Source organism: Siphateles boraxobius, unplaced genomic scaffold (genome assembly GCF_051911475.1).
Source record: "Siphateles boraxobius isolate OS27281-9 unplaced genomic scaffold, OSU_SipBor_1 43, whole genome shotgun sequence".
In the NCBI taxonomy this organism is placed as follows: Eukaryota; Metazoa; Chordata; class Actinopteri; order Cypriniformes; family Leuciscidae; genus Siphateles; species Siphateles boraxobius.
This window is the reverse complement of record NW_027509064.1, coordinates 3,304,102-3,330,041: the sequence shown is the minus strand read 5'-3', so window position 1 is coordinate 3,330,041 and position 25,940 is coordinate 3,304,102.

Here is a 25,940-nt window from a genome sequence, read left to right as displayed (position 1 = left end):
TGACGTCATTTCTGAGTCAATCTCATTTGATTCATTTGGATTTTGAGACTTTCTATTCGCTGTTTTTAAGCATTTCACAACCCACACACAAATGAATAGGCTTGGTGCTAATTATTAATTTGTGCACAACTACCCATCTATTTGACAAATTCACAAATGTGCGTCACTACATTTAAACTAATACAATACAACTTGTGTGTGCAAAATCCAGAATCACGTGAATGTGCAGCTTTTTGTACAAATAGAGACATAGCCTAGTTGTTAATACAAAACTTCGATTTTGTATTAATGTAGCTCAGAATTTGTGCATGCAACAAGTAAGATGTGCATTTGTGGACCAGGTGACGCGCGTGCATTCATTGACTCGTTTCTGAGTCGATCCTATTTGATTCATTTTGATTTTGAGACTTTCATTTCGCATGTGTAGCTTTGCATGATCCACACACACTGTATGAGAAAACCTGCTACCACTAGATGGCAGTGGTCTGCTAAAAAAAACAACGGCAGCGTAATAAAGCGTTTTTCCCCATTTAAGACGCTTAATGTGAGTGATATTGAAGCACCAAATTTAGTACACAATATAGGCCTACCTTTTAATAAAGCATACTTTGTAGAGGCAAACAGATTAAATCAGATTATGAACAACACCCATAGAAAAACATTATAAAACACTTAACATGCAATAGCGTGTTGCATGTTCAATAAGGTGTAGAATACTGAGTTTTAATATCACTGTCTTACTGCATTGACGTTAAGCTTTTTCTTTATAATAAGCTCTATCGGAAGAACATATAGCCTACAGACAAGAGCCTTTATGAACGCGACCCGCAAACTTTCACGTTAATCTCAAATTCACCTTCAGTTCTTAAATGGTTTAGTGGTAGATCTCTTGCGAAGCGTATCAAAGGTTATGGGTTTTAGTCTGTACCCGTAAAGTTTTTTTTTTCTCTCAAAATTGAATATGTTCATCAGTGGTTACAGTCTATAACAAGCAGGGACACGTTTGTCTGCATTAACTGCATTTTATTTTGTCATTTCAACGAAATGAATAGAGTGTCTTCGCAACAACGATAGATTGAAGCACGTGTCCGAATGAAGACTGCGCGCACGGCATGCCACAAAAGAACACTGTATCCATGACAACCGATCGCCGCGGCAATGAGCGCTCAGCTTGATAAAAAAAAAAAAAACGCACACATTTTAGCGCTAGATCTCTTATATAAAATAGCGAACTAAATGAATGCTCTGCTAGTTAATTGGAGATGTTTTATTTAGTACATCCGTGCCTCAATGTTTCAAAAAGTGGTGTGGGACAAGATCAATCCTAAGAAAATTTGGTGTGACACGACTTCACTGGATCTAAACAAATCAATCTAACCATAGATGTGACCAGTAGTGGTGGCTTTCTTAATCTATTTATTTATTTATTTATTTATTTATTTAATTTATTTTTTTACCCAAAAATACACCCCTAGGCCGGTGGTCTACGAAATTTCCCGGTAGATGTTTTGGTCCCACTCCGCCCCTCTATGGGTGTTGTTCATAATCTGATTTAATCTGTTTGCCTCTACAAAGTATGCTTTATTAAAAGGTAGGCCTATATTGTGTACTAAATTTGGTGCTTCAATATCACTCACATTAAGCGTCTTAAATGGGGAAAAACGCTTTATTACGCTGCCGTTGTCTGTTTTAGCAGACCACTGCCATCTAGTAGTAGCAGGTTTTCTCAGACAGTGTGTGTGGATCCTGCAAAGCTACAGCCTGGCAAGCCAGACCTATCAAGATGTTAGGTCTGGGAACTCACAATTGACATACCTCAATCCAAGGGGCGGGATACACAGTTGTCTTTCAAAATCCCTCTGCACGCAATAGTTGCGCTACAACCAACCAGAGCAACGGACGGCTGTGGCTGAGTGAGTCCCATGCGTTTTTCCACCAGCGGAGCTAGTTGATATATCAAACTTTTGCCGTATCCGGTCGTCAAAACGCCCAACACATCTTCCTTTTTTAAGAATGACTTAAGTGACGTTCTCTTAACTCCAAGTCATCCAGAGTCCAGGCTTGTGCAAAATTCAGAATTTCAGAATTGGCCTCCATTCAATTCATGAACTGGAATTTGAATTGAATTGACTCCGCCCCACAGGAAGTTGAATTTGAATTAAACATAACCTGAAACTGTTATATAATGTCCATTTAACTTAATAAAAACATTTGTATTCTGCATTTCAGCTGATAAAAATACTTTGTTATTTAGTCCCTTCCAGACAACACAATTACATCACAATGTAACATAACATGTCTTTATTTTACTTGCAATTTAAATTCAACATCACTGAGCAAGGCACCAGGCATCATGCATATTACTATTTTTGAAACAGTTCTGACTAAGTCCAACTAAAATCCAACAAAATAAATAATGAACAAATAAAATATAAAACAACATGAAATTAGTTTATTGACAGCCTTATATATTAAGAATATATTACACCAAACACTTTCATATTTTTAGAAAGGATGTGAATTAAAACAACTACAGCAGGCAATAAATTGATAAATTCTGTTAAATTAAAATTTTAATTTACCGAATTATCCATTTGTTTCCTGACAGGGAACACATGGAACGAATCACCGCTCAACATTTTGATTGACAACCTACTAGTGACCATGTTTACTCCTTTCTTTTCAACCATTGGATATGATTTTAAAAATGGCTGTTGTATTTGTACTTCTGATTTCTTAAAAAGGCAAAAGAACGCATGCACATTTTCTTAATATGATAATTAAGAACAAACAGACTGATAAAAATGCGGGACATTTTCTCAATATGCGACGTGGGGGACAAGGGGTGAAAATGCTGTGCGGTACAACACAAAGCATGACGGGTGGTCACCCTAGTCACACAACAGAAAGAATATGTTGAATCTCACATACATTCAGAGTTAGGAATTTAGGAGTTGCTTACTGTTATAAGTTACCCATTATAAATGTGGTTTGGATTATTGTATTTAGATTACTTTACAATAATAAAGAAAGACCGCTGTTCGCCAGCAGCATCTTCTTTGTTTTCAAGTAGCAGGGAAATCACGCGGAACTATGCGAGGAACCGTCACAACTCTGCCGTCATTATGTTAAGCCCACCCACCAACTCTATACACGATGTGATTGGCCTGACCAGAGTTTGGTTTTTCCAGCTCAAAAGTCTATGGAGAGTTGCTAGACCACCCTTTCTGCAAAATAATTTTTGCTGCCGCTAGGCTGCGTCTAGATTTCTAGGCTAGCAAAGCAACACATGCGAAATGAAAGTCTCAAAATCCAAATGAATCAAATAGGATGACTCAGAAACGAGTCAATGAATGCACGCGTGTCACCTGATACACAAATGCACATCTGACTTGTTGCATGCACAAATTCTGAGCTACATTAATACAAAATCAAGGTTTTGTATTAACAACTATGTCTCTATTTGTACAAAATGCTGCACATTCACATGATTATGGATTTTGAACACACAAGTTGTATTGTATTAGTTTAAATGTAGTGGCGCACATTTGTGAATTTGTCAAATGGATGGGTAGTTGTGCACAAATTAATAATTAGCAACATGCCTATTCATTTGTTTGTGGGTTGTAAAATGCTTAACAACAGCGAAAAGAAAGTCTCAAAATCCAAATGAATCAAATGAGATTGACTGTAAAAAGAATCAATGAATGCACGCATGTCACCTGATCCATACATGCACATCTTCTTTGTTGCATGTGCAAAGTATGATACACTAATACAAAAGAAAACATTTGTATTCACAAAAATGTCTCTATTTGTACAAATTGCTACACATTCATTCAATTTTGAATTTTGCACACGCAAGTTAGGCATTTGGTTGTGGATAGTAAAACATATCTGCAACATTAATCAAGTTCATTGATTGTGCTTGCATGTGTTAATCATTTTGATACTATATTCATCCCATATTGGCAATATCACAAAATATGTTGCTGATAAATGATAGGCTACACTGTTTGAGATTTAGCCTAGCTATACTATATTAATTTATCCTGCAGATAAGTCAGTGCCGTTTTGGTGGGCAATGAGCATGACTGCATAAAATTACTGGCATATCAAAGGAGAGATAATTTCTATATAGACTGATTTAGACAATATTTTTCTGCATGTCATGCAGGGCTCCGTAGTTTTACATCATTCGTTTATGCTTCTTTGTTTTTTCTATTAGGATCAGTGAATAAACAAAAACGCGGGATTTTACACAAATGATGATAATTCCCTGTATTTCAGTAAAACATCGGATAAATCCGATAGTGTGTTTTATTTTATTTTAAAGCAAAACCACAGTGACAAATAAGACAATAATATGCTACCAAATAGCATACAAGCCCTGGTCATCGGGTTTTGTGCGTACAATGGGAATAAAATCCGTGCAGCTCTGTAATGTGAAAATAAATAAATATATATATATATATTTTTTTACTAAAACAGATTTTGTTATGTCCATCTATAGCAAATATCATAATGGATGTGCTCAAGAGCGTATTTAAGCTATAGGGCTAGTACATGTTCATATCACTTCTCTACTGGGTATTTTATTTATTTTATTATATTATAATTGCACCGATTTACAGCAGTGTTTTTTTTTTTATGGTTATGCAGCTAGCCTATATGTGAGTGTTAATATTTGAAACGTCTCGGTTACTGATGTAACCCTCGTTCCCTGAAGGAGGGAACGGGAGACGTGACGACGTAATTGAGATCACTTCAGGGAGCCATATCAATTTCGAGTGTCTACAGAACAAGCCAATGAACGTTGGCGTGCGTGAAAAGCGTCACGCGCCCCGCCCCGCCCCGCAGGTATAAACAGGAAGCGGACGCACGCACTCATTGTTTTTCGTTGAGGAGCCGAGATTGTGACGGCCGTCCAGCGATGGTCAGCAACCGAGGCGGTGGGACGTCACGTCTCCCGTTGCCTCCTTCAGGGAACGAGGGTTACATTAGTAACCGAGTGGTTCCCTTTCAGTCGCTCACGTTTGACGTGACGTCGACGTGACGATGTAATTGGGATCCCATGGAAAACGCCGCGGTTGCTGCCACATCCAGCGCCCTACGGAAGACTCTCAGACCCCCATCTGGCTGGGGCGGAAGACCTGCATAGAGGGAGTTCCCTGCTGTTCCGTTATACCCCACACAGTGGAACTCTTGGATAACATTGGGAAAGCGTGCCTTTCCGGGGGAGAGGGACGCTGCGGAAGCCACATCCTGCCCGAACGGAGGTAACATGTGGAGAATGCAGATATGGACTGGCCGGAGGGCAGTGCAACATATGGAATGTCACTGGGGTGGCTCCAGCCTGAGAAGGGGGAGGCAACACCAGGGAGTGACGGCAGAGCGGACTTTGCCAAGGGAAAGACACGGGCTCACCGCAGGGAGCTGATCGTGGAACAATATGCATATGGGATCGCCGCAGGGATCACCCAGCCTAGCACAAGTTACACAGGCATACGAGCACTAGGCCTGGCGTCAGACTCTCCGCAACGTCTGACTGCCGAAGGGGTGCGGAGAAATTCTACAGGGTTCGCCTGAGTGGGGAACTCGACTGGAGCAAGACGCGCACGTATCTGCTCCATGTGGAGGGGAGTGGCGCAGCAAGCCGACACAAGAGCGGGAACTTCGGTGTTACCGGCTGGTTTAAGCGAGCACACAGGGAGAAACCGGCTCAACACGTAGGCTATCAAACCTAGTGAACGTGTTAGGTGTCGCCCAACCCGCAGCTCTACAGATATCTGTCAGCGAGGCGCCGTGTGCCAGCGCCCAAGCAGAATCGACACACCTAGTGGAGTGGGTTTTCAACCCGGGCGGGCAAGGCATGCCTTGGGCTTCGTAAGCCAAGGCGATGGCATCCACTATCTAGTGGGCCATCCTCTGCTTGGAGACAGCCTTTCCCTTCTGCTGGCCTCCGTAAGAGACGAAGAGCTGATCTGAGGTCCTGAGGCTTTGCGTTTTGTCCACGTGCAGGCGCAGAGCGCGGATGGGACAGAGAAAAGCCAGGGCTGGGTCTGCCTCCTCCGAAGGCAGCGCTTGCAGGTTTACCACCCGGTCCCGGAAGGGAGTGGTGGGAACCTTGGGCACGTATCCGGGCCGGGGTCTCAGGATTACGTGAGAGTTAGCCGGGCCGAATTCCAGGCACGAGTCGAAATGCATGCAGGTCCCCTACCCTCTTGATAAAGGCCAATGCAACCAGGAGAACTGTTTTACAGGACAGAATTTTTAACTCTGCTGACTGCAAAGGCTCAAAGGGTGGTCCCCGAAGTGCCGAAAGGACCAGAGACAAATCCCAAGAGGGTACAGAGAGTGGGCGAGGAGGATTTAGTCTCCTGGCCCCCCTCAGGAACCTGACGATCAGGTCGTGCTTTCCCAACGACTTACCTTTACCTACATCGTGATGTGCGGCAATCGCGGCAACATACACTTTAAGGGTGAAGGGAGCTCTACCGGAAGTGATGGTGTCAACTACCGCCGGGGGTAGGTCACCTAGAACCTCCGCGTCCCGTCCAGGGACCAGACATGGAGTTTCCAGAGGTCTGGACACGGGTGCCATAGGGTAGACCTGCTCCTCGTCCTCCCTGACCTTGCACAAGGTCTGTGCAAGAAGGCTCACTGGGGGAAACGCATACTTGCGTAGGCCCGGGGGCCAGCTGTGTGCCAGAGCATCCGTGCCGAGGGTCCCCTCGGTCAGGGAATAGAACAACTGGCAGTGAGACGTGTCCGGGGCGGCAAACAGATCTACCTGTGCGGTCCCGAAGCGCCTGAAAATCAGCTGGCCCAACTGGGGATGGAGTTGCCATTCTCCCAGTAGCAACCGCTGCCGTGAGAGCTCGTTGGCTGCACGGTTAAGCAGGCCCGGAATATAAATGGCATGAAGCGACCTCAGATGCTTCTGACTCCAAAGGAGGAGATGGCGGGCGAGTTGTGACATGCGGCGGGAGCGTATACCACCTTGACTGTTGATGTACGCAACGGTCGCAGTGCTGTCCGTACGGACCAGTACATGCTTGCCTAGTAGCGGCTTTTTGAAGCGGCAAGATGCCCAGTGCAAGATGTACTGCTAACAACTCGAGGCAGTTGATGTGCCAATGCAGTTGAGGCCCCGTCCACAGACCTGAAGCTGCATGCCCGTTGTACGTGGCCCCCCAGCCGGTGGCAGAGGCATCCGTGGTGACCACAGAGTGCCTGGACACTTGTTCTAGGTGAACACCTGCCTGCAGGAACGAAGGGTCCGATCACAAGCTGAGAGTTTGGCGACAGTGCGAAGTCACTTGGACCCGGCACTTGGACCTCTGCCACGCCCATCTCAGGACTCGATCGTGGAGACAGTGTTGGAGCGGCCTCATATGAAGCAATCCGAGCGGCGTTACCGCGGCTGCAGATGCCATATGCCCCAGGAGCCTCTGAAATACTTTCAGTGGTGCCGCTGTTCTGCGCCTGAGCGTGCTCAAGCAGTTCAACACTGACTGGATCCGGGCCTCGGTGAGGCGCGCTGTCATGTTGATCGAGTCCAACTCCATATCGAGAAAAGAGATCCTCTGCCCAGGGGGGAGTTTGCTCTTTTCCCAGTTGACCCGAAGCCCTAGGTGGCTGAGGTGAGTGAGCACCATGTCCCTGTATTCGCACAACTGCTCTCTCGACTGGGCGAGACTTATGCGTGGCAGAATGCAGGGACCCGACTCGGACGGCATAGCGGCCTGGATCGGGGTCTGAGTGTGTGGTGCAACACGTACCTGCGTCCGTCAAAGGGAGGAGTGATTGTCCGGACGCGTCAGTGCGTCCGGAACACAGGCACTGCTGCTCGCTGGCGATGAAAGAGGGGCTTGAGGGTGAATAGCGTCGTTGAACGCCAAGCGCACCCTCTTGGGACCCAGAGGTTTCAGAAATTGCTCTTTTGTTGAAAATGTGGGTACCACTGGCCCGTGGGTCAGAGGCGGAACAAAAAGAAAAGGAAACAAAGGACTCTCCGCCCGGCCCTCCACCAGGGGAAGGAGCGGTGCCTTCACCACTTCCTGAAGAGCAACTTGATCCACCTCTGGGTCGCCCATCTCAGGGTCGTTTGCACCTGCGCTTGCCTCCTGGTTTGGCAGCGGCCTGGACGGGCGTGGTCGTCCTGCTCCATGCTGAGGCCAGGATGGTGGCTGCTGCTGCTGAGGCTTAGCGGGAGCGGAGGACGCCGCAGGAGGTTGACCTCGGCGACGAGCGGACGGAGGGTCTGCGGCCGGCGGACGGGTGGGAGCAGCAGCGGTCGCCGAGGGCAGGATGTGTCGGATGGCCTCTGTCTGCTTCTGGGAGGCCGAGAACTGTTGGGCGAAGCTCTCAAGCGCGTCACCGAATAACCCAACCTGGGAAAGAGGGGCATCCAGGAACCGATATTTATCGTTGTCCCTCATATCCGCCAGGTTGAGCCAGAGGTGGCGCTCCTGGACCACCAAGGTGGACATCGCCTGACCGACTGAACGTGCGGTTTCCTTCGACACTCGGAGAGCGAGGTCGGTTGTCACACGGAGCTCCCAGAGGAGCTCTGGGTCAGAACCACCCTCGTTCATGTTCATGTGCGCCTGGGCCTGGTGGACCTGCAGAAGCGCCATGGCATGGAGGGCGGAAGCAGCCTGTCCACAGGCTCTGTAAGCCTTCACCGTGAGACCGGACGAAAACTTACATGCCTTGGACGGGAGGCGCGGATTGCCCCGCCAGGAGGAAGCGGACGCCGGACACAATTGCATCACGACGGCACGCTCCACCGACGGGACATCCACATACCCCTTAGCCACTCTGCCGTCGAGGGTGGTGAGAAGGGAGGAGCCACTAGGACGTCTTCTGGCACTATTAGGCGCCGTCCACGCCCTAGTAAGCTCCTCATGCACTTCCGGAAAGAATGGTACCGAGGCGGCGCTGAGAACCAGCACGGCCCGCCCCGAGAAACCAATCGTCCAACTGAGAAGGTTCGGGACGTGGTGGAGGGTTCCCGCAAGCCCGACCTTCTCGGCGGCCAGGGAAAGCATAGCCGCCCATTCTGGATCGGACTCGGGCAACGCTACACTCCCGGAAGGGGGTAACGCAACCTAGTCTTCATCTCCAGAGGACTGAAGCTCCCCCTCCGATGCTGCGATCAACATCTGATCGTCAGGTGGGGCCCCAAAGGACACGGCTGGTCATCCATGAGAAGGACCAGCGTCTTCCTTTGGAATCTCGATCGGCGGCAGCACTTGAGAGGCATGAGGGGCCTACCGAGATTGCCTCAGCGGGGAAGCCCTCACGGTAATCCTCAGATCACCCTGACCATGCGCAAAAGTAGGTTTATTCTGAGGTCCAGAATAAACACTAGATCAGGGCATTGGCGAGGGGACTGCACCTACCTTGAGGAAAGCGGGTCTTGATCTTAGCGCTGCCATAGTCATATTCCCGCAACGAGAACATGAGCTGTTCACAAAAGCTGCCTCAGCGTGCTGAACACCCAAACACGAGAGGCAACAATTGTGGCCATCTGCTATCGCCAGGGAACGACCGTATCCAGATATGCACAAGCGGAATGACATCCTGAAAAGGACGCAGGGTTGCTCTTTTAGTCGAAAACAAAAAATATAGAAAAGAAAAAATAAGTCTCTTAGTGCTGAAGCACCCAGGGATAGCCACGGTGTAATAGGGGTACATGTCACAGGCCGGGGGTGGGGAGAAACCACGACCCGTACCAACTACCACTCTGAGGAGCTACACCCAGAACACCACGAGGCTGGACACAAGGTACAGTAAGTAATTTGTCTTTATTAAATATTAAAACAGGTTTAAAAGGGCGTCCGCCTGGACGGCTAAACTCGTTCCACTCTTGCAGACGGCAGCGGAACTCAGGAGTTCAGGCAAAGGGGCCTTCAGGTGAATGACTCAGAATGGGTAGGTAACAGGCTTCTTTTGTTTCCTTAGGATCCCGGAGGAGCTCAAGGCGGACTAAAAGGATCTCCAAGAGAACGACTCCATACAACTGGCGTTTCCTACTCCTTCCAGACGGCAGTGGATCTCAGGAGCTCAGGCAAAGGGACCTTCAGGTGAGTGACTCAAAGTGGATAAGTAACAGACTTCTCTTGTTTCCTTAGGATCACGGTGGAGCTCAAGACGGGCTACAAGGATCTCCAGGAGAACAACCCCATACAACGTGAGGGCCGGCGTTTCCTACTCCTTCCAGACGGCAGTGGATCTCAGGAGCTCAGGCAAAGGGACCTTCAGGTGAGTGACTCGCTTTCTTGGTTCCTGTAACACAGCAATAGAGCTGAAGTACCTGCAGTAGAGGAGCTTTGGAACTCGTAAGGAACTCAGGAAGTGGCGGTCTTCGGGGTCGGTGAGTCCTGGGCAGCGTGAGTGACTGGCTTTCTCGGTTCCTGTAACGCAGCAATAGAGCTGAAGTACCTACAGTAGAGGAGCTTTGGACTCGTGAGGAACTCAGGAAGTGGCGGTCTTCGAGATCGGTGAGTTCTGGGCGACGTGAGTGACTGGCTTTCTTGGTTCCTGTAACGCAGCAATAGAGCTGAAGTACCTGCAGTAGAGGAGCTTTGGACTCGTGAGGAACTCAGGAAGTGGGGGTCTTCGAGGTCGGTGAGTTCTCGGCGACGTGAGTGACTGGCTTTCTCGGTTCCTGTAACACAGCAATAGAGCTAAAGTACCTGCAGTAGAGTAGCTTTGGAACTCGCAAAGAACTCAGGAAGTGGCGGTCTTCGAGGTCGATAAGTCCTGGGCAGCGTGAGTGACTGGCTTTCTCGGTTCCTGTAACGCAGCAATAGAGCTGAAGTACCTGCAGTAGAGGAGCTTTGGACTCGTGAGGAACTCAGGAAGTGGCGGTCTTCGAGATCGGTGAGTTCTGGGCGACGTGAGTGACTGGCCTTCTCATTTCCTCAAGATGAGAGTCAATCGGCACCTGCGCACATCTATACCGCTTGACTATAAACTTCCCCACCCCACACGGGCTGGACGATCCCAGGAAAAATTGGAGCGAACGGAATGGTTAAATCTTCTTCACATTTGTGTATACAGCAATCCCTGCACAATTCACACGTGCACACTTCAACTTGTAAGCACTGCAATTCCACAATTACCTCACAGTGGGTTTAAGCCTTCACTCCATTCAACCTGGATCATCCAAACTGCTGATCGGGTTCCAACCGAAGGGGGGGGAGAAAGTGCAATGATGAGGCGGCTGCACAGGGGGGTTATTCAGGAACACAAACGTGCCTTCCCATCACCAGCTTCAACCTCATGAAAATAGAACAGCGAACATGGACAGATCTTCTAATAGTTCACAAGGCCTCCATAAACTCAATCACAATGTTAGTACAGAAAGCTGGAATTGGGTACTTAACTCTTCGTAAAGAGCGATCTTCATAATGCATTCATCAAACTCGACTACGAGGTTTGTACGACAAGCTGGATTTGGGCACTCAACTCTTCATAAAAGACGATCTTCACAATGCCTTCATCAACTCAATCACAATGTTTGTACAGCAAGCTGAAATTGGGTACTTAACTCTTCATAAATGTTGGTCTTCACACTCACGGGGACAATCTTCTCCCTCGCCTGTCTGCTCCCTTTTGGCCAGTCCTTCACTCCCCGTACCTCGCCCGCCTGCTCACTTTTGGCCAGTCCTTCACTCCCCGTACATCGTCGCTTTTCCCTTCCTTCAACGGCTCCATTTATATCCTCTGCAAACATACACTCTCGCTCGCCACCGTAATCAACTCTCATTTCATTCAGCTGTAAACAATTTCTCCGCGTTTTCCCGTTAGATCGGCCATGACGGCAAACCGGAACCGGCCTGATGTTACACCGGAAGTGCTACCCCCGGGGGCCTATGCACCGAATTTTAGTTCCGGCTTAGTCACCCGGTGACATACACACTCAAAGAGGAACGCCCACCGAGACCGACACATACACATACACAGACACACACAAACAATGCTGTGAAAACAGCAGTTGTGAGCTGTCATGCTCGCGGCCACCGCTGATCGCTCCTTCACACCAGCACTGGAACAGAGTATTTTCCTTTTGAAGCAGTCTTCAACGTTGCAGCAGTCTGCAGAAACTCAGAGTCAAAACGAAAGCTCGGCTCCGAAGCGAAAGACAATGAGTGTGTGCACCCGCTTCCTTTTTATACCCGCGCTGCATGGCGGGCGCGTGCTGCTTTTCACACACGCCAACGTTCATTGGCTTGTTCTGTAGACACTCGAAGTTGATAGGGCTACCTGAAGTGATCCCAATTACGTCGTCACGTCGAACGTGAGCGACTGAAAGGGAAGCATTTTTATCCTGTAGCCTACATATACGCAGATTAAAACATAAACACGGAATGCGAGGGTGGATGAATAAATAATTGGATTTTTAATATACCTGATGTCACAGTCACAGATAGACAGTCGTACATGTTAACCGGTTGACACTTATTAGAAAACATGAATCTTTAAAAAATATAACATAGGGCTTTATAGAACCAATATATAGGCCCTCATATTTTTTGAACAGGTAAACAACCAGGAAGCATGTTTGCCATTAAACATTCTATTTGCACTTTGTACCAAATAATGCAAGCAATGGACAACAAACCACATTAAAAAAATGACAAAAAAATGGTTGTGCTTTAGAATTTAAAATCAGCTACTTACATTCTTACAGTGAATTATCATAATTTGCGTAAAATCCAGAGTTTGTGCTGATCCACCAATCCTGATAAAACTATGAAGAAGCCAAGTGAATGACGCACTAATGTAAAACATCTCCCTGAAGTACAGGTGCCATCACCAAGCGTTCAATTTTAAACAATAACTTCATCTATTCTGTGTCTTAAGTACAATAAAACATTATAGATCTTAACAAAAATTACCATGGTAAACCGATAATAAGATACGATTAAAGTTAGCATTTAATATTTCTTTAATACGGCCAAATCATTCACAAAATCGTACATAAAAGAATGCGCATGCTCAGACCAGAATCGTCTACACCAATAAGATTGCGGTATTATAAACCAATTATATTGGGGGTGAGCGACACGTGTTGCCCCGCCCAAATGTGTCGCTCCGCCCCATCGCCCAGACTGCACTCTGGGGTACTTGGGCCCAGTCCCAATTCGCATACTATCCGTCCTAAATAGTATTCAAAAGTAGATTTAGTACGTCCCAAATCGTAGTATGTTGAAATGAGTGTTCCAAAGATACCCTGATGGTCTACTATTTCTGGTCAGAATCCGAAGTGCAGATCGATGGACACTCTAACGGCTAATATTGCCCACAACCCATTTCGCGTTGGATGAGGATTCGGTTAGAACTACAAACATGAGTGAAAAGTGTTAAAAAACTACAGACATGGAGGACGCGCGAGTCCAGCTGTTCTCTTTCATCATCTCGTGTTTGAGATCCACCAATGGGAAGGGCATCCGTACCTGACCTCTGCAGAAGGATCCAATTGCACCAAGTCTGGCTAGACAGACAGAAGTGCTGGCATATAACGCCTGCAAGCGCTGCTATTCTCCAGTGTACATTCGCTTCTCACGATCTCTGCACTTACACAGTTCGGTTGTATATATGCTGCTCACTTGCATGTCTTCAGGAGGATATATCGCCTGATCAGACTCCGCCAGACGTGACCGCCTTTTTTTCAGCCTATCAGCTGTGTGTTGCATCACCCACTCCTCCTTCCACGGCTGCCCACCACGGATTTTTCCGAGTTCTTCTTCGGAATGTCGCTGTCTAAATCTGCCACTTGTCCGGGGAACAGCCTATCACGGGCCTGCCCGGCCACGTGTGGTGCTCTCATCACCGCTAAGGACCTTCACTCATTCTGCGTGGTCTGCTTGGACCTTAAACATGCTCAAGAAGCCTTGGAGAACCCGAAGAATTTCAGTCAGTGCCTTATGCTGCCCAAGAAGCTTTTACGACGCCGTCTTAAAGTTGCAGCGACCCAGTGCGCCAAGCTCGGCCTTTCTAACTCGGATGGGGAACACGGTGACGACGACGTGCTATTGGGGGACTCCCGGGGCGCCACTTCACTTATTTGGGCTGACCAGCCCAATCCTGCATTCCCCGAAGAGGACATCTTCGCAGCAAACCTCATGCTCAGAATGACGCGGCCCTTCCTGGGGTCGAGGAAACCATTCCGCCCTCTGGCGTTCCCCAGGCCAACGCCCACGCGGCCTTGCCTCTGTCCATCCTCCTTGGAAGTATGTGAGCGAGCGGCCACTCACCTCAACATTGAGTGGCGGGCTCCACAGAGTGCCACCGACCAGGAGAGGGACATTCACGATGGGAAAGAGCTGGGACCCCCTCCCGGTCCGAGGAAACAACTCTTCCCCGTCCTTCCAGCATGCGCAAAGCACATGAGGCACAACTGGAGCGACCCGCTCGACTTCAAGCAAGGTCTCACGGGCCTTGAGGTGAAGGATATGGTGGCTCTTGGCATGGGTGGTCTGTGGCCGAGCACACTACGTTCAGCTCACATAAATTATTTAGAGCTTATGACTGTAGGGAAAGCTCTGAATCATTTTCTGCCTCGCCTGCAGGGTCATCATGATCTCGTACACTGCGATAAAACCACAGCAGTGGCTTATATCAACCGTCAGGGCGACGTGTGCTCGTCGAAACTTCACGCTCTAGCTTACAAGCTTTTGGTGTGGAGCAGATGGGTTTTCCTGTCGTTGCGCGCGACTAATGTTCCAGTCATTTTGAACAGAGGCACAGATCTTCTATCGAGGGGAAACCCAATCTACGGAGTTTGGCACCTTCACCCACAGATAGTAGATATGTTATGGATGAGATTCGGACAGGCGACCGTAGATCTATTCGCCTCACGCGAAAACTACCATTGTCCTATTTTCTTCTCGCTAAAGGACATGGATGCACTCCTCGGGGTAGATGGACTGGCCCACCCATGGCCCAGAGTGCTGCTGTATGCTTTTTCTCCCCTCTGCCTGATAATTCCCACACTGGCCAGGGTGAGAGAGCAGGGCCTGTCTCTCATTCTCATAGCACCCATGTGGCCCAAAGCACCGTGGCTGGCGGAGATAATCCCTCTGTTATATGGCAAGCCGTGGCGCCTGCCCCCCCGCACAGACCTATTGTCCCAAGCAAACGGGGAGATTTATCACCCACACCCGGACAGGGTGGCTCTCTGGGCCTGGCCCGTGAGAGGACGAACCTAAGCGCACTGGGGTTTTCGCCGCGTGTGATTGCTACTATACAGAATCCCAGGGCCATTTCTATACGGTCCTTATATGGCTGTAAGTGGCAAGTGTTCGAAGGGTGGTGTGATGGGCGTGGTCTCACATCTTCTCAGTGCTCAGTTTCTGATATTTTGTGTTTCCTTCAAGACCTCATGGAAAAAGGGAGGTCTTTTTCCACAATTAAGGTCTACCTGGCTGCGATTTCGGTCTGTCATGTGGGCTTTGAGGGCTCAACAGTCGGCTGCATCCTCTAATCCGTAGATTACTTAAGGGTGCCTGTTGCTCTTTGCCAGTCATCAGGAGAACTGTTCCTGAGTGGGACCTCTTCATGGTGCTGGAGAATCTGTCTCAATATCCTTTTGAGCCTCTGGAAAGTGTTTCCCTAAAACTGCTGTCCTTTAAGACAGCTTTGCTCTTGCCCTTGGCATCAGCCAAACGTGTCAGTGAGCTACATGCACTCTCGGTTAATTCCTCGTGCACTAAATTCTCTCTTAGTGGAGATAAGGTTTCCCTTAAGCCTAATCCGGCCTTCATGCCGAAATGCTTCCCTGCGTTCACTTCGGAGGTGTTGGAGCTGTCCGCTTTTCGCCCTCCTCCTTTTTCCTCCCCGGAGGATCAGAGGCTAAATGCTCTGTGTCCCATATGTGCTTTACAAACATATATGACCAGGACCAGTGCTTTCCGGAAGAGCGACCAGCTTTTTATTTCATGGGCACCCCCTCATAGAGGGAATCCCATATCTAAGTATCTCTCACATTGGCATGTGAATGCTATAGCTTTGGCATATGAATCCAAGGGAGTGCAGCCCCCAGGGGCCATCAGAGCTCATTCCACGAGGGGCTTAGCCGCCTCTTGGGCTTTGTTTAGGGGAATGTCACTGCAGGACATCTGCTCCGCTGCTAGTTGGGCTTCTCCTCATACCTTTGTGCGTTACTACTGACTGGATGTCACCAGAATATCGGTAGCACATTTGGTTTTAGGGGTGGGGTCTTCTTAGCCCTTCCCTGCAACCAAGGTTATTATGGTTTTGTTTTTTTAAATTTGTTTTTATTTTAATATCGTTTTCAATTTTGCTTTAAATTTAACTTTAGTTTTAGTTAGTTTCATTAATGGTTTTGTTAGTTTTAGTTTAGTTTTTATTTTGCAAACACATTTCTATTTAGTTTTTATTTTATTTAGTTTCAGTTTTAGTTTTAGTAATTATATTTTAGCAGAGCAAACAGAGCACTTCCGGTGTAGACCAGCAAAGATTTCAGCAAAGTTTAATGTTTGCCCAGATTACAGTTAACTCTTGTGTAGACATCTTAATAATAAAAATAAAATGTGACTTGATCCAGCAAAATGAGTCACAGTGACCCAAATTTCAAAATTGAGATTTTGGTATTAATGGAAAGAGGAGACCATACGCTTTCAAATGATATTCTAGTCAAAGTCATACCTTGAATGGTTGTAAAGATATACACATTTGAATTATGGTCGTCTGCCCTCTTTTTCCAATTGAAAACCTGAGAAAATCGCTTTTAAAGTTTTTTTGCCCGTTTTTTGTTGATATCTTTCAAAATCCATTGCATTTAAAGGCAGCCCCTCCAGGATTTCGCGATGTTGCGATCACAACAATTAACGCAACTTCAACGAATCCCCGTGAATTCAGTGCGGCTTGCAATTTTGACCAATCACCGCAACTTTTCTGCAACTTTGACCAATCATTGCGGTCTCCTGCAAAGCGTCGTCCACTTTCCTCACGCAGCAGCTCACTCTCCTCACACAACGGGCGACACACTCTTTTTTACAAAATAGGTAAAAGTAAAACACATTTCATAGTCACATGCAACATTATGTTTTGCAACTAGGCGGGCATTATAACGTGTGTTACAAAGTGAGCACATTTGTCTCTGAAGTAAAGGCTGGACTACAATAGAGCAGATGGTGAACAGTGTTTTCTGTGGGACATGTTAAGTCCCTCTGGGGTGGACTTTGGGATTTTTCACTTTGTAAACCTATAACATGCACAAAAAATATATATAACAATAAAAGAACAGTCCCACTCCTCAGTGAGAGATTCGAGACCGGTGAGTCTCACAGGTGTCGCTCATATGTAATCACTCGCGTCGTTCTCCCGCGGCCCTCAGTCTCGTCCTGCTCGCAACAGTAAACATAATGAATGGCGACTGTAGAACGAAAAAGCTGAATCCCGAACATTTTTGCCGATCTCGAAATCACGGACAGACGGAGACTCACTAGTAGATAGCCTTTGTTGTTTAACTGCGCTCTCTTACCGGTAGGGCGTGGCTAGGGAATGGCAAATTCAAAAATAATTCCAAATTTCTACTAGGCTACATGCAGTTTTTTACAATCGCTATGATTTTTTTGTTAATATTCTTTACAAATTTCCTAAACTCTTAACGCACCAGCACACCTACAACACACAATTGGCAAAACGTTAATTTCATGCTCAAAATCACACATTGTAAACTAAACTCCAACACTAATTTTCAAAATAAAATAATACACTAGCAACAATACACTTAACATGTCTCAAAATCAAATAATTTTTCAAAACACTAACATATATGTTCTCGTCCAACAGGAAGATTTAGTCAATCATAGCACAATGTCATAAAAACACTAACATCAGATGGAATTACAGAAACTGCATTATTTTATATGTCAGGTATGCCCTTATACAACAGACAGTATATTGTATTGATGATAGATTGTGTTTTGCACTGCAGTTTTTTTTTTGAAGCCTCTCTACAGTTTTGTTGGGTTTAGGTCTTTTTCTGCAGAAATTCAATTAAAAAAGACCCATCTCAGAGTGCTTTATAGAATGTACGGTTACTGTAATGTAAAAACGAAGACAGAGACAGAATTGCTGCAATGAATAAAATAAATAAAAATAAATGTATATATTTGCATAATTCAATCAGCTGTTTCTCAGTAACAATAGAATAAAATACAGGGGATATATTTGTGTAAACAGCTGTTCACCTTGAGTTTAGCCTGTAAGGTTAGGTTTAGAACATGGTGTTTTCTGTTCTGACATACAGTGTTAAAGCATTGGTAAATTTGCCAGTAAAAATCCATTGTTTTGGCCTTGTTTCAGCTTGTGTGTAAAATAAGTTCAAGCATTTTAAATGTGTGTTAATTGTATGCATTTTGTGTTAAAGCAACTAGAAATGTTTTAGCTTAAACAGACGGATGCAGTGCTAACTGTGTTAAGAGTTTAGGAAATTTGTTAAAAGTATTGAAAAAATTGTCATAAAGATTGTAAAAAACTGTAAATGACCCATTTTAAATACACATTCATCTTTACAGAGGTGAAGAATCCCATCTATCTACCTTTGCTGTTTTAACCTATAAAAACAAATGCCAAAGAACATCGCAACTTTCTAGAAAAGTGTCCGCAACATCAGGCATTTTGGGCCACAACAATCACAAAAAAGGCCCGCGAAATCCTGGAGGGACTGTAAAGGGAAAAACTAATTATTTTACAGCTTACAGTTTTTTACAGTCGCTAGGACACATTTCTCAATACTTAGGTCATTTTTTCAAAACTCTTCACACAGTTCTCCAAACCAACTTTCAGCTCGGCAACAGCAGTTCATTTCACTTTCAAAATGCACTAAAACTACCATATCACTTCATACATGTCTCAAATCAACATATTCTTCCATCACACTAGCAAAGGTTGACAGACAAAAACACACTTTGTCACCCACAAAACAATGACCTAAAAAACACTAACAACAGGTAGCATTATACAATGTTTTCTTCTGTAAAACAAGCACACCTCTATACTGTTTAGAATTTACTGCAATATATTTTACTTGAATGAATCAGACATGATGTAGTATGCTTCAATATATTTTATGTTTTTTTTTGTTTTTTTTGCACAGACTAATTACAAAATACAAGAATTTGTACACACCAGTCACCGATACAGATACAATAGGAATCAGCTGTGGTTGGTCCAATTGTCCAATTGTTTTTATAGCATTTCATTTTTGGATTCAAAATATATTTCATTACAATATTACTGTAGAAATGTAGCGAATTGCTGTCATATTCAGTTTTGTATTATGTTATTGTTTTGAACGTAAGCTTAACAGTTTTGAAAACAATATGTAAGCATGTGCAAAAAGTACACAAAGTTTTGGTGGTTGTTGTGCCGAAGTGAGAAAACAATTAATGTAATTTGAAGTTTTTATTTGAATACATAATTTAAAAGTACCTTTTACAAAAATTTACCAAAATCAGAAAGATTGAACAGGGGTGCTACATTTTTGCTTGAGAGAGAGAGAGAGAGTGTGTGTGTGTGTGTGTGTGTGTGTGTGTGTGTGTGTGTGTGTGTGTGTGTGTGTGTGTGTGTGTGTGTGTGTGTGTGTGTGTGTGTGTGTGTGTGTGTGTGTAAGAGAAAGTGAGAGAGGCAGAGAGACAGGGTAACAGAGATCAAATAATGCTAGTCTGCAATCATATCTTTGTAAATAGCTACACTCATTCACATTTGCACTCACTCACATCCATACACAGTAAATACACTTACTCAGATTCAAATTTGACATTAAATTCACCTTTCAGCTCTTTTCTTCTGGGCAGGGAGAGGGACAACTTACTTTCTCAACTGGCGGTTTTGGCCAAATCTCACGGATATTTTTGTACAGATAAAGGCCATTGCACACTGAGTCTGAATTTCACATCCGAAATTTTCACACGTTAAAAAAAAAATTAAACCTCACGTTATGTCAATCAAGCTTGCACACTGTCTATGAAACTTTCATCCGTTATATAAAAAAATTCGTAAGTTTTTCGCATCCGTAGCATGCAGTTTGAATGGTGTTTTGACAATTCGGAGCCACCGAATCAATACAAAAAAACGCATACGAAAAAAAACGCGGACTCAGTGTGCAATGGCCATGGGGCTCGATGACGCTTTGGCAACTTTACTCTCTTTTGACAGCGACATTTCTCAAATGAATAATATTTAATCTTTCTGAGGAGATCTGCTAGCTTGCTTATTACACAGAGCGCTCGCTGCGAGTCTGACAGGAGGGTGGCTGGACCAATCGCGTGCCGGTCAGTCGAAACGGCTTTCCATCGACAAATTATCTAGCCTGGGAAAACCCAGACAACTTCCGGCAAATTTAGATTTGCTCTGAAAGTTAGTCTGGCAAAGAGCTCATTGAAGTCCATTTCCAATCCGTCGAAATCGCGGCACCAATCAGAAATGTTGGGGCGGGCTTTACACGATGACGACAGCACAGCGACGGTGAAGCAGATTTTGTACATTTACAAAGATCGATGCCGCCGTGGAACTATGTGTGACGGTTATAGTTGAACACTGTCATTATAACTCTATAACCGCTAAAACCATGTTATTAAAATATTTTTTGAGAATGTTTAAATACTAATATCAGCTTACGAGGGAAATGGAGGCGGAGTTAGTGGTGTGATCGGAGGTTGCTACTGCTGGAGATGATTCGGGAGAGGTCTGTGCCCCTTTACCGATCAGAACGCGCGCTGACACGGAGTAAAGCCTTGTTTATTCTCGACGCGTCCGCACGAGCGCGAAGGTGCGCAAAAATGACGTGTTCAGTGCGCAAGACTGGCAAGACCCCATTTCGCTTGCCTGTGTGCACAGGTTTTTTGTAACAGCGAGCGCGGCGCAGCATCCGAGGATGAACGAATTCAAGCCTAATCTGCCCGAGCATGTACATCTCACCACACCGGCACCCAGTTTGCGCGTCTAAATTGCAAAGTTCATTGCAAAGTTTTTTTTTGTTAAGTTTTTGTTTACTGTGTGTGATTTATTTAATGGAAAGCACATTCACTTCCAGTTGTCTTGCTGTTAATTTTAAATAAATGTAGAGCAAGTAGTGTCTGCTCGTATTCAAACGTTGTTCCATAACGTGGCCCTGCATACGTCATCACCTTCATCGCTCTGATTGGTTTTAGGTCTATCCAATTGCGCCCAGAGGCATTTGAGCTACGTCCGTTGGTGACGCCCCTTTGGAAATGATTTGTCTATGAAGCTTTGCCAGACCCTAACTTAGTTACAACTGAGAATGGTCTGGTTTTAACCAGGCTACAAATGATCAGCATTTGTGTACATTTCTAAGCTTTTTGGTTGGTTCTATAGGCTACAACGTGTAACACCATTTGGAGAGCAGAGATAGTGACGTTTCAGGGGATACCCGGGAAATGCTCAGAGGTGAGATAGGAGTTGAGAAAAACAATGTTAGTTTCCAGCGAATTTAGTAAAACTTTGTCAACTTTAATAGTAATTTAATTCAATTCAATTCAAATGTATTTGTATAGCGCTTTTCACAATACATATTGTTTTAAAGCAGCTTTACAGAAAGTGCATTTCAGAAATGTACATAGAAAAAATACAGTTAGTTAATCATGTAGTAATTTAGGGCATAACATATCGCCGGCGTTGAGTCGTCTCTTCACAGGCGTCGAGTCGTCTCTTCACAGGCGTTTAGTCATCTCATCGCAGGTGTTGGGGGATCTGAAGTCTCCGTGAGAGGCTGGATACAAACTGGAGCTTAAATATCTTTACTCAATTATCTGGACTATAAACTTTGGGGATTATTTTTGAATGTCTGTTCTTTGAAATTAGCAACAAAAAAAACAAAAAAAATCTATTATTTCTTTGTTTTCCCACATAATCGGCCCATATCTTAAAATGGAACTTTGCGACTTCCGACTCATTTCGCCAGATCGGGTCACAAATAATGGTTTGAGATTGAACGAAGCACCAAATAAATGGAACTTAAAAGACAAGAAAAAAATATGAAGAACTCAGACAAACTAATTAATATTAAAGATGAAATCTTGTTAAACATGCCTAGATTACTTTTTTCAGCTGTAAATATAGATGAGTGACCACTGGTACATAAAAATAAAACAGCTCAATTCATCTTACTACAGCCAACACAACCTGCTGTGAAGTATGAAGTATCTATGCAGTGTGTGAGAGTGTGTACATTTCTTTCTATCCCGGTGGGGACTTAAACCTGAATGCACACAGACTCATGGGGAGTCACTGTGGGACCTACATTGAGGTACACACATACCCCTTTTCCACCAAAAAAGAACTGGTTCGGAACTGGTGCTGGTTCAAAGTTGGTTCGGAGTTGGTTCAACTTGCGAACCTTCTCAGAACCGGTTTGTTTTTCCACTGACTAGAGCGCCCAGCGAACGACGTCGTTACGTCACTGTGTGCGTCGCCATACATCTTAGCTAGAAACGCTTGCAAACCTATAACATTACTTTTGGATTATCTCTAACTCATGAACCAAAAAGGCTTTAAAAACAATTGAAATATGTAAGTCTTTTAACGATTTCCTTTGATATGTAATCTTTTCTGATTAGTTATGTACCCCGGTCTTGTGTCTTTTTTTCTTTCCATTTATTTGTTGTATATTGTGCAGGGGCGGAGCCAGACGATGTAAACATTCGGGGCTTAGCCCAAACCTAGGGGTGGTCCAGGCAGGGGCATACTCCCTTGGAGATTTTTTCCCCATTTACGTCAGCTAAATGCACTATTTTTCAGGCTGTTTGAGATATTAGAAAGCCTAAAAATCTATACACTACCTGGGAAAATTATGATAGTTAGGCCTACTCAGTAAAAAAAAAAAAAATCACAGAGTAGAGCCTACAACCTATTTTGTATGTAATTGTTCTCCAGCTGTAGTGAATCCAAAACACCAAAAATGTTAAGGATGACTCATTTTCACCCCTGGCAACTAAAAAGAGGCAACCATTATCTGACTATTTTTAAGTTTGCCTAAATAGGTAAAACCCAGGGGTATCTGGTGGCGTGTAAAACTTATATAGCAGCCCTTTTAGACTGGGGCCAAAACGCCACCATAACTCGCTGAGAATAATTTAAGTCTCATGTGTGCAATAAAAGTTACAAAGACCTGTGTCTTATTATTAAATATGTATACTTTTTGTTCAGAATTGCTGCATTAAATATTGATGATATTGTGCAATATGTTACAGTAAATTAATGATGCGTTGCCCAAAAAGCTTACATATAAAATTGTGGACAGTGATATTCATTTAATTAGCAATACTCTGCTGCTACCATTTATTCATTATCACTGTTCACCATAACAATTCCTTTAATTATGTAAATACTAATATGTTTATTACATTATTACAGGCGCATCTCAAAAAAATGTAATATTGTGGAAAAGGTCATTGTGCTGCACCACCAGAACAAAACGTCCCGGGTTACGTATGTACACCTAGTTCCCCGAAGGGACGGACGCTGCGTGAAATCGCAGTGGGAACGCCCTCAGCGTGACGCGTCTGAAGCATGAATGAAATCAGTCAATGGAGAGAATGAGCGTACGGCGAGTGACGTCATCGACCAGGAAGCTATAAATATCCCCTGAGTACACAATACGCCAGCTTAAAAGTTACTGAAGCAGCGACCCAAGGGGATGCCGAGAGTATGGCAGGACACGCAGCGTCCGTCCCTTCGGGGAACTAGGGTTACATACGTAACCCGGGACGTTCCCCTTCAGGGACTACCGCTGCGTGAAATCGCAGTGGGAACGCAATACCCACATCCCCATACGACCAAATCCCCGTCGTGTGTCATTAGGAGACACAAACCGACGAGACAACCTGAGCCCCGGGAATGGAGCTAAGATCGAGGGAATAAAATCTAACGAAAGTGTGCGGTGAGGACCAGCCTGCCGCATCACAAACGTACTGAAGAGAAGCTCCTGAAAGAAGAGCTGTAGAAGCAGCCATACTCCGGGTGGAATGAGCCCTTACAGCCAAAGGTGAAGGCTGATGGGCCGAACCATAAGCAAGTGGGATGGCCTCGACCACCCACTTGCTCATCCTTTTTCTAGATGCAGGACACCCTTTCTTAGGTGACCCAAACAGACGAACAGTTGTTCCGATCTCCTCCACAGGGCAGCTCTGTGGACGTAAGCATCAAAACCCAAACTGGGCACAGCAAATTAATTTTCTCCTGGTCTGACGTCAGAAAAGGCGGAGGACAGAAAACCTGCAGAACTATAGGTCTAACTGAAACAGTTGGAACCTTAGGAAAATAACCTGGTCTCGGAAAGAGAAAGGCCTTAACCAACCAGGAGCAAATTCCAGGCACGAGGGAGCCACCGAAAGTGCTTGAATATGTCCAATTCTTTTTAGAGATGAGATAGCGAGAAGAAGGATAGTCTTTAGAGTAAGAAACTTTTCCGAAACTTCCTCGATGGGCTTGAAAGGAGCAAGGGTGAGACCTTCTAAGATGATGGCCAGATCCCAAGCTGGTACCCTCGTGCGAACTGCAGGCCTCAGCCTCAAGGTGACACGAAGGAAGCGAGACATAAGTGGGTGTTTCCCGAGGGAACCTCCACTTGAAGGGGTGTGGTAAGCAGCTAAGGCCGCCACATACACCTTCAGTGTGGAGTGGGATAACCCTGTGGAGAGACGGTCCTGCAGGAAATCCAGGACTGTACCAACCGGGCAGTTAACTGGGTCCTGCTGGCGCCCTCCACACCAAGAGGTGAAAAGTTTCCACCTCGCGGCATATAACTTCCTCGTGGAGGGAGCTCTGGATCGGAGGATGGTCTCAACGACCTCAGCCGAGAGACCAGAATCTATGAGCTGGGCCCCCTCAGAGGCCAAGCCCACAGCCTCCATAGCTCTAGACAGGGGTGAAGGATCGACCCACTCGCCTGAGAGAGCAGATCTCTCCTGATCGGTATCTCTAGGGGAGAGCCGTTGAGGAGAGACACTAGGTCCGCAAACCATACCCGGGCCGACCAGAACGGGGCTATTAGCAGGAGACTGAGCCCGTCCCGGCGAACCCTCTCCAGAACTCCTGGGAGCAGAGCGATCGGGGGAAAAGCGTACAAGCGTGACCTCGGCCACGGATGTACCATCGCATCCAACCCCAGCGGGGCTGGATGGCTGAGAGAGAACCACAGCGGGCAGTGTGATGTTTCTCGAGAAGCAAATAGGTCTACCTCGGCAAGACCGAAATGTTTCCATAGGAGTTCCACCACCTCGGGGTGAAGACTCCATTCCCCGGGCCTCGGCCCCTGTCTTGACAGGATGTCTGCCCCCTGATTTAAATACCCCGGGAGATAAAAGCTCTCAGAGAAAGAATTTTCCCCTGGGACCAAAGAAGGATCTGACGTGCCAGTTTGTAAAGCGGGCGAGAACGCAAACCCCCCTGATGGTTGATATAAGAAACCACCGATGTGTTGTCTGTCTGGACAAGAACATGGTGGCCCCTTAGGTCTGGGAGGAAGTGTTTCAGAGCCTGAAACACCGCCAACATCTCTAGGCAGTTTAAGTGCCACAGACGATGATGGTCCTCCCACAGACCCTGAGCCGGGCGACCATCCATGATCGCCCCCCAACCCGTGAGAGAGGCATCTGTCATTAGCATAACGCGACGACAAGGAGCTCCTAACACAGGGCCTTGGGACAGAAACCAAGGATCTTTCCACATGATCAGGGCGTGATGACACCGTCGCAAACTCACGATCATGCGATGCGGATTTCCCCTCGGGGAGAATCCCTTGGTCCTGAGCCACCACTGTAACAGTCTCATGTGCAAGAGGCCAAGAGGTATCACGTTGGACGCAGCTGCCATGAGACCTAGCAGTCTCTGGAACTGTTTTACAGTGGATGACTGGCCTAGCTTGACCTGAT